We start from the raw sequence: 10,693 nt of genomic DNA, 5'->3' as shown, positions 1-10,693 counted from the left end.
GACAGGTTGGGTGTGTGACAAGGAATAACTGATTGGAATTTGATTGAGATCCAGCCTCTCATTGGAATCCATAATGTAAACTGTTCAGCGTCGCGGAGGTGTGCGCTATACCGAGTTCCCGTTCTAGTCTTTCATGTAAAAATCTCTCATGCCATATGCAAGGCTACTGCTCGTACAACAGTAACATGTTATGCACACAAACACACAATGTATGATGGAGAAAACAGTAACATGTTAGTTCATGTTGACATGTTGCTGTAGTTGGCTACCTGCTCCTCAGTGTGGTTTTTTTTCTGTTCCCCGTGTCATTGTAAACCGATTTGTAGAAGCTTGTAATTTTGATTGACTTTCATAAACATGCATTGTTTCAGGAGTCGGCCCGAGGATAGCGCCTCAGGCAAAGTAGAGGCCTGACCCCCCCCCCCCCACTCCCCCAATGGGTGATTGGAGAGAGAAAAAAAGGAAAAAGTCGGGAATTCTCGTTTTCAAACTTTGGCTTATTTTTAGAAAGCGAATGATGCCTTATCTTTTGAATAGAAAAGCTTTCCTGTCATCATGGCCAATACGAAGCAGACCATCTGCAAATCGACCGGCGGAAAGGCCACGCAAGCAACTTGGCTCCCCGAAGATAAGGAGTCGGGATCCGATTCTATTGTGAAATCATCCACGGAAGTAAGGCAAGATGGAAGGAGAAAATAAGAAAAGCTGGAGTGTCACAACTGTCAAGAAGAAGTAAGTTACATGGCAGAATGTGAAACATGCGAGATCCAGTCAGCATTGCTCGTCCAACTATGATTACCGAGATGTGTACCTTCTTCATGAATGTGAAGTGTGCATACAGGTTTTGCAAAAGCTCTGAGGTTAATGATTTGGAAGCAGTCAATGCCACCATCAAGAGCAAGAATATAGTCGATCAGGTAACCAGTAAGAGCCTGGTGTTGGCTAAACCGTTATGGTGGCTGTCTTAAAATCTTAGGATCTTGAGTTGGAGCCCCTATTTTTTCGTTGAATTCCCATCAGGTGGGGTTGATTCAGCCTGGCATCCTTCTGAGGTCGGTGAAATGAGTACCAGCTTACTGTTAATAGAGGGCATTGCATCAGCGGCATAGCCATGCTCCCAGAAAATGATGCAACCAGCAGCCAAAGGCTGCACACGATAGATAGCTATGTGACCAGCAAGAGTGAGAAGGATTTTAGCAAACGACTTGGCGAAAACACGTCAGAAGCTCAAAATTCTATGGAGATCATGATTGATGATGGAACGCAACAATGACAAGATTGTGCGCTCAAATGACAAAGAAGAATATACCAGGTGTCATCTCTAAACCCAACCATCAAACCTGTCCGCAAGCCAAAAACCAAGCGACTGAGATGACGAAACAAGGAAATCGACCGAGAGCGTTATTGGCATGGTAACCATGCAAGAACTGGTGGGCAGGAAAAGAGGGAAAACAACATTATAACATTGTAATTAATGCTCAACATTCCTAAATCTAAGGAAGGGCGGATTCATGACAGGGTTGCTGAAGATATTGCGACAGCAACGGATATCTTCACAAATGGATTGGGAGTACATGGGATTCATGTGAACAAAGCAGTCAGACTCGGTGGGAGACATCACAACAGAAACACCAAACCAAGGGAACTGCTCATCCAACTCGACAGCACCACAAAGAAGGTGGATATTCCGGCATCAGCCATGAACTGGAGGCTAAATGGGAAATGGAGAAACACATACATAGCACCTGATATGACTGCAAGTCTGAGCGATACCCAAAAACAGTTTGAAAGTTGGAACAACAGAAGTTGGGTTCGATGGTTACAATGTCATCACGAACATTGAACCAGGAAATACCAGCAGTGGGGTTGTCTTCCACATGAGGACAACGCAACAAGCTACATCGGAAAAGCTGAGCTTGGAATTTGAAGAAGCACACTGGTGCTCGCTATGTTTGAGTGGCAAGGAAACGAGACTTGTGCTATACATTTATAGGAGCCCTTCCAACAGCACAGACAACTCGAAACATTCTTTTGTATACATAGTCGAGGCTCATGGAAGAACTATTACTCGTATACTGAAAGGATCAGGATGCAACAGGCCAAAAGGAATAAGGAGAGAGATAGAGATAGAGATAGAGATAGAGATAGAGATAGAGATAGAGATAGAGATAGAGATAGAGATAGAGAGAGAGAGAGAGAGAGAGATAGAGATAGAGATAGAGATAGAGATAGAGATAGAGATAGAGATAGAGATAGAGATAGAGATAGAGATAGAGAGAGAGAGATAGAGATAGAGATAGAGATAGAGATAGAGATAGAGATAGAGATAGAGATAGAGATAGAGATAGAGAGAGAGAGAGAGAGAGAGAAAACACCAACAGCAGAGTTGAAGGCCAATACAGGGGAGGCAGACAACCAATGGGTTTGGGGAGGAATGGGGGGCAGAAGAGGATGCAGAAGGAAAGTCTCGGGAGGGAAAACTAGAAATTTGGAAGGAGGAGTGATTTGCGTGGGTTAACGAGGGGAGAATGAGCACAACGTCCGAGCACAAACATCACCACTGTAATTCTGCATTTAGGTGAGCCGTGAACTCCCAATCGCGAGCACCACAAGGCCCGGTCACTACCCACACCGGGTGAGCCGGGGCGCTCATTCTCCAGATCGATAATTAAGCGACCCTCAGACAGTTGTGGCCCCGGGTGTGTAGCCTGGAGCCTCAACGTGTGTTCAACGTATCGATGATCAGTGTATCCTGCAATTCACACCGGTTCTTTCAGTTGGCTGTGTTTTTCATCGACGCACGAGCCGAGCGATCCACTGCACATGCTGCGAGTCGTTCCAAGATGTTGCTTCAAACCGTGGGACAAACTCACCTCGCCTTCCCCTGAAGGTTCCCTCGAATCGTCTCGCAGCATGGCCACGCAGCGATGAGGAAGAAATTTGAAATTCCAGAAATTGCAAGTGTAAGCAATGAAATGCATTTACTTGTGTTAGGAGACATGACTATCTCGGAAATTGATTGGATTAATATAAATACTACCACTGCCCCCCTCATCACCCACCGCACTCATTTCTGGACTCTATTCAAGTTAATGTTTTGCATCAGAATGTGACCAAGCCAACACTCTATTGCACACGTCATCGTGCAAATGTACTTGACTTGGTAATAACAAACAAGGACATGATTTCCGCAGTGACACATGGAACCTTTTGACCACTGCTGCCTCGAGGTTTCACTCCATTTACAGAGCCATTGGCTAACAACAAAGGCAAGCTGTTTCAACGAGCATAAAGGAGACTTATGGTTTTAGTAGTGCACTAAGTGAGTTTGACTGGGAAGAGAAACAATGGAATACAAAGTGTGAACAAACTTGGGGGGGAATTTGTCAGAGAGCTCGAGCTGCATGTTGAAGAGTTTCTCTCTAAAAGGAAGCTCAACAAAGACGAAGGAAGAACATCTATGTTACAATGGAAGTGCTTCGTGAGTCAAAGAAAAGTAAGCATCTTTGGAAAGGATGAAGAAACAGGTAGTTAGATGGACTTTTGACAGCATGTCTGGCAGAGAAACAAACTGAGAGACTACTCTTCAGCTGAGCAGCAAATTTGAAGATCTAGCACATAACCTCAGGGTCAATCCAAAATAATTTTGGATGTATTCGAACAGTGAGGCTAAGGTGATAAATGGAGAAGGGAATATGGAGAAAGCTGACAGCACCCTGGTAAACTCAGAGGAGGAGTAGGCTGCAACATTCAACAACTATTTTGGAAGTGTCTTCACGGAGGAGGGCATCAGTCAAATGCCTGCGATGACATGGCCACACAACATACCAGGTCTGGCTATGAATGTCATATCAGCAGCAATTGTCAGGAAGAAGCTGAACCAGCTGAAAAATGTCAACTGGTCCTGACAGACTTCATCCTCGACTGCTGAAAGAAAGAACCAGCTCAATAGCACTACCCTGAGAATGATATTCAACAAGTTACTGGAGAAGGAATTCTGCCTGAAGCATGGAAGACAGCTAACACCACACGAGGGTTTCAGAAGGAGAGCAGACAGACGGCTGAAAACCTATAAGCTTCAAATCAATAATTGGGAATATCATGGAGAGGATTCATGAATTGAGTATTTGAAACAAAATGGCCTGCTCACAGGCTGTCAGCATGGCTTCACACCAGGAATGTCATGTTCTACATTACGCAGCTTCTCTGGGTGCTGGAGGAGTGGACAGTTCACCTCGATGAAGCGAAGCCCAAAGATGTACTGAATCTCGATTTTAAATGAACATTTGACAGTATCCCTCATGATAGTCTGATATTTCAGATCAATTGTTCAAATTTGCATAAAAGCAGCAAAATTGGTGCACATGTAGAAAAATGTATTCCGAACAATTCTCGATCTGGAGCCACCCGAGATTGTGCCTTGGTCAGCCAAAGCTGAATCATGAACTGGTCAAACACTTGAAATACATCTTTCAATCCTGACAACTCTCTCCGTCGCTCCCTGTCTCTGTCTCCCCCCCCCTTATTCTCTTTATGTCTGTCTTCCCCCCCCTCCTCCTCTCTCTCTGTCTGTCTGTGTCTCTTCCCCCCTCCCCCACCTTCCTGCCCTTCTCGTTCTCTCTCTCTCTCTCTCTCTCTCTCTCTCTCTCTCTCTCTCTCTCTCTCTCTCTCTCTCTCTCTCTCTCTCTCTCTCTCTCTCTCTCTCTCTCTCTCTCTCTCTCTCTCTCTCTCTCTCTCTCTCTCTCTCTCTCTCTCTCTCTCTCTCTCTCTCTCTCTCTCTCCCCATATTTAACAAGGCCTGACACAGCCTTCCTTCAGATAGAAAGTGTAGATCTTGCTTCTATCTCGGATATCTTGCGTCCATCTCCTCAACATTACCCTATTTCCTCTCCTCACTTCCAAAAAATTAAAACAAACAAAAACAAACTATATATTTATGCCTCGGTGACGAAGTTGCTGGGGGCATTATGTTTTCGGGTTGTCAATGCCGTGATAGGTTTTCATTACCGCGATAACTTGCGGCTGAAAGGATCTTAATCAAAGTTGGTACAAGTATGTATCACGATGTAAAGATAAACTGTGAAGAATATGCGGTCAAGGGTCAAGGGTCAAAGGTCCTGTTCAGTAAAAAAAAATTCTGTCAATGTGATAACTTGTGAACAAGTGATGGGATTTTGACAAAACTTGATACAAGTATATAATACGATGAAAGGATGAACTGATTAGATTTTGGCATCAAGAGGTTGAAGGTCAGAGGTCATGTCAGGTAAAAATGTGATACTTGAGAACAACTGAAGGGATTTCAATCAAACTTGGAACGAGTATGGATAAACCTACATCAGTGCGTCCATCTATGATAGGTTATTTGTTACTTAAAGGTAAAGGGTCAGAGGTCACATTAAAAATCCTGTTCATGTGATACCATTGGCTATGGGATTTGAACAAAACAAAGTACATGTACCATGATACATATGTACAGATTATCCTGATAAAAATAATTTCACTTTCCTTACTCATATTATCGGATGCCTGTTCATTATAGCTACAAATCGCTGGGTCCAATGCATTGTTGATAAATGCCCGGAGATGCCAGCATTCGTGGCTATATTTCATTTCCGCACATGCCATAACCTCAAGAATCTCTTAAACCAAGAAGAATTACAAAATTTAAGCTCCAAAATTGAACTTACCAGCAGTATTGATTTGTCTAATTCAGACATATTTTACATTCCGGGTGTCTCCGTGTACATGTTGTTTATATGACCGATCAGCAATCGCTAATCGCTTGCCAAGCCAGCCGTTCCTTATCAACCGTTTTGTTGGAGTGCTTGCTTGAGTGCTTAAGCCACTTGGCGAATGCTATACAAGCTGCTTGGTTGTTCATTTCCAAGCCAAGGCCACACACGGCATTGGTATTCGCACCGTCACTGAATATATCAATCGACTTGAACAGAGTTCAGGCCCAAATCGCCTGCGTTCGGCCATGCAGTGCCTCAGGCAGTGTCTCCCTCGCTGAAAATGTGCAATTTTATTTTGACGTTTCCCCTTTTTGGAATGATCTTCTTTCATTATACAACCCGTCACTTTGACATAGATAGATACGTAGAAAAAAAATGAAAAGTTTAGTTTTTTTAATTTTCTTTGACCGTTTTGTTGGCGTGCTTACTTGGAGCACTCTTCAAGCTTCAATCTCTACAAGCCTCCATGGCTATACCGCGGTACGGTTCTACATGGGAACATCTCCAGAGTTGGGAAGGCAACACATGCCTGGTATTGACCTAATGATAAGGGTGGTGAGCTTGGGATCCGAGGATCCCGAGTTCAAATCCCGCTCAGCCATTGAATCAATACCAGGTCGAGTTGAAAAATAGCAAAACAAGAAAAAATGTCATTGAATTAATGGATAATTTACTCTTAAAACTTCTCTATGTTTTTTAAATTACCTTGTGTATCTTTTGTCTATCGAGGAAGTGAACTGAAGAAATCCTCATTCAGGGAATTCATCTTCGTCTTCAGAGCTGCAGTCACTCTCTGCTACATCTGATTCTTCATCTGTTGCGATGTCTCATTCCTCGTGGACTTCGTTTTCACAGGGCTGTAGGTTAACAGTCTCTTTGTTACAGTGTCCGTTTGTGAAGTCGAGTACTTGTGGCGCAGGCTTATTTTGCAGCTGGTCTATTTGTGGCACACTATCCCCTTCGTACCAGATAGGAACAAGGACACCATCTTCGAATTTCCAGCCATAGTTAAGGGGATCTGGTTGCTCAAATGAGCCAGTGAGGCAATTCACCATCCCGTAGATAACGAAGTTGTCACGCTTGATGTGAAATCCCAAGGAATTAGAATCTGGAGGCAGTCTTTTTGATGAAGTGAATTTTCTGGTGTGTCCCTTTCCAGAAATCAACCTCGAATACCTGCTTTCCCCAGGGGTCCGCTCCTTCTTGGGTCGATTGCATACGGTGTACAACACAAAGTCGGCAACTTGATCAACATCAGCGGTCTGTGTTGAAAGGCTGCTTAAGAGCCTGATTGATTCAGGATTCTGTCTCATTTTTTCAAAGCTTTTGAACTTTGAACGCCCGTAGAATGGCTGGGTATAGTCGCTCCCTGTCAAGGCATGAAAAGCCGGAAGAGCTCCACAAACATCCTTGCCTAGATGTGACGCGAGGCTCTTGATATTGTGATATGATATTCCTTCCCTAGACGACGACGTACCTTGCTGAAAATAGACATTGCCTTCACACTGTTCAGCGCAGAACAACAACAGAACATATACATCCGTGTAATCTGCAACTACACAACTACACAAGTTTCTCTGTGCTTTTTTTGCTGCAAAGACGGCGTGGTGTGCGATTCGGGGATCAGCCTCTCCATGGGAAGATCTCAGTTCTTCAATTTGCGTTGAAGGGCTAGACGAATCGCTTGCCAAAAAGAGACACTGTTCACCTTTCATGACAAATGTATCCTTCTGGATACTGGATTTCCCTGACACGATGAAATCTGCGAGAAGATTGGACAGCTGAAGTTTGTTCCCATCATTGGTGAGGAAACCATTCCAATAGCCAGTTTTTGGAAGCTGTTGACTCAGATCAGATATTCTTCTTTCTCTGCCTTTGTTTGAACGACCTTTAGAAAGGTAAGTCTGACCTGGAACCGCTCTGTAGTCGTCAAACACCAGATGCAAAGTATTCCCTGGATGAGACTTCAGGTAGTTTACGATGTGAACTGCCCATGAAAAGAAAGTTTGTGGTTCTAGTCTTGTGATGGGGATTATCCGAACAACTCTCATTGCGTCGACGACACAACATTCTATATCCTCTGGAGGCTTGGACATCGCCGGTTGTGGTGATAGTTTTTGCAAGTTGTTTCGGAAGAGGGATTTCGAAGAAGCTCTACCGGTACCTTGCTCATTGCAAATAGCCCAGGGTTTACTGGTAATGGGCCATTCCATTATTGACCTCAGATTGAGCTGCTTTCTATCATATTCTGTCAATATGGCAGCAAAAGACTTTCCTTCGTCCTCAGCAACCGACACTTTCGGAATTTTGCATTTCAGTTTATCGAAAGATATCACTTCTTGCCGTTTAATGGGGTCAGTGTATTTCGATCGTCCCTTTTCAGGCGTAGAGCTTGTGTCTTGTGTCGTGAAATCAGACTTCTCACTGGCAGGTGATTCTGTTTTTGTTCTTGTGGCGGTATAATCTTGCTTACTCTTTGAGAAACGTTCAAGGAATTCTCTTTTGGCTTCTTGTCCACGTTCTTTCGTGGATGAGACGTTTCTCAACATTGAATCTGGCGCTACTTCACCAGTACTCAGGTGCACAAGAGGTTGAGAAGGATCCCACAAAGTCGGAACCCATGTATTCAGACCATCAACAACTCGATACATTGTTGTCGTCCCTTTCCTTTCTCTTGTTTCCGAACTCTTCATGGCAATATGAAGCATGCCTTCCAAGCTTGGTATCTAGATGGTGTTGCAGGGCTGTCAAGCAGTGATTGATTCGCATCCAATGCTGACTAGCGCCAACATTTTCAGCCTTTCCGGATAGTCCTCCCGTGTCCTTTGATAGTCTGTTTATTGTCATCTCTATTATTTGATCCATCGGGATTTTTGTGTGCTTTCTGCCAGACAAGGATCCAGTGAAGCCCCCGCTAGACAAGTATGCGTACGCATTGGGATTCCTCTCCTTCAGGTTCTGCATGTCGATATATAAATAGCTCATACTTCTTGCATAATTCTGGCGGTTTAGTCTGAAACACCACGGTAGAAAGATCAATAATTTCAAGAAAACCTTCCCAGTTTCCTATCCTTTGAAAATGGATAGCATTAAGCAGAAAACCGTTGATTACATAGCGTTATAACATGGGCCCTTTTTAGGTCCTTTGGTGGCACTTTGGCCCACCCATTTAAGTGCCCAGGAGATGGAATAGAATACAGTAGGTTCATTGTTCTAATTCACTTGTAATCTGGCTCACTTTGAACATCAAAGCCTAAATTATAGACCCATTTTATATTGAAAATGGGTCTCATTGCCAAATATGGGCACCTGGCCCACAATCTGAATATCTCTTTTTCAAGCAAGGCCCACTTCATGTACACCGGGTAAGAGATATGGTCCAAATTTGTCTTTAAAAGGCAATTAAATTGGATAAACACCTGCACCCATGCCTATTTACACATAATGGGCCAATGGGCCCTTTTTTTGCCAATTAACGGGCCCTGGGATATTTCATGAGTTTAAATACATAACACATATATCATAGGTCTAAATCAACCTTTTTATGAAGAAAAAAAACTATTGTCCTGTACATAAACTTGGCTAAAATGCCCAAAAACTGGTTTTGGGCACCATTAAGGCCCAAAATGGGCACTTTGGGAACCTTTTTAAAAAAAATCGGTCAGCACCATAGTACTCAGCATCAAATTTTACACGAGAAACCGTCTTCAAAAAAAAAGTGGACACCATTTCCCACTGATTCAGCGTTTTGAGCCCAACTACAATGGAATGGATGGATGGAAGACAAAGTAAATTAGATGATCACAATGGACAAAAAATGTTTTCAGTTGTTACAAAGCAATGAATCGCCACATCACGGTTGGATAGTCGAGAGATACGAACGCTTGCTCTTAGCTGTTTTGCCTGGGTTTGAATCCTGACCCAACTATAAACTGTCATCCCGGTTCTTCACAGGCAGGGTGATTAATCAATGTGCATGCCATCCCACGGATGGACATTAAACTGGACGTCACATCTGCCAGAATTCCCGCACTCTGCCCACCCCTCTCTCATCCCTCATCTCTCACTCACACCCCTCTCCCTCTGTCTCCCTTCCCGCTTCCCTCTCCCCTCCCCCCCCCACCCACCTACCTTTTCCTCTCCCCTTCCTCTCTCCCACCTCATCCCCTCTGTTAAGGAATGACGATTTCATTTTCAATCTAAAACTGCTTTGCCAGAGTGTAGCATATATGAATCTGATTTGGAGTGAGCTGACCTGAGGGGTGAAAAGGAGGCTGCATGTGTGAGCATGCATGCAGGTAGGCCTTTGCCAGGTACATAGCGTGGATTTCAAATCCTCCTGCCCGGTTTTATATAGAACCCCGTGGTTAAAAATAAAATGTTGCTGTTTGGGCACATTTTGTCGCCATTCCCTTCCCCTCACACCACCTTCCCTTCCCCTCATCACATCACACCACCTTCCCTTCCCCTCATCACATCACACCACCTTCCCTTCCCCTCATCACACCACCTTTCCTTCCCCTCATCTCATCACACCACCTTCCCTTCCCTTCACACCACCTTCCCTTCCCCTCATCTCATCACACCACCTTCCCTTCCCCTCATCACACCACCTTCCCTTCCCCTCATCACACCACCTTCCCTTCCCCTCATCACACCACCTTCCCTTCCCCTCATCTCCCGGTGGTCTCTGCGTGCTGTGTTAACGTGCTATTTTAACGTACCCCATTTTGTTCAATACTGCCCGACAACCCCCCCTCACCCCACACTTCTCCACAAGTCCCACGACCAGACGCAAGTCCAGAACCCCATGCCCTTACGCTTACCTCCTCCCAAACCTCTTCCCCCCCCACCTCCCCACTTCGCCCCTACTCTCTTGTCAGCAATGGGTGTGGCTGAAATAGCCAAATCCACTCATGAGAATGGGGTGTCCGCATACTTTTGGCCATGTAGTG

At 44.4% G+C, this 10,693-nt stretch overlaps 1 pseudogene; it reads right to left on the bottom strand.

The window, feature by feature from the left end:
* Positions 1 to 2,673: 2,673 nt before the first annotated feature.
* Positions 2,674 to 2,829, bottom strand: LOC147022500 (5.8S ribosomal RNA; annotated as a pseudogene).
* Positions 2,830 to 10,693: the final 7,864 nt, after the last annotated feature.

This window comes from Eptatretus burgeri, chromosome 8 (assembly GCF_056783735.1).
Source record: "Eptatretus burgeri isolate ZD-2024b chromosome 8, Ebu_testis_v1, whole genome shotgun sequence".
Lineage (NCBI taxonomy): Eukaryota > Metazoa > Chordata > Myxini > Myxiniformes > Myxinidae > Eptatretus > Eptatretus burgeri.
Note: the sequence above shows the minus strand (reverse complement) of the source record. Positions and strands in the feature narration are given on the sequence as shown.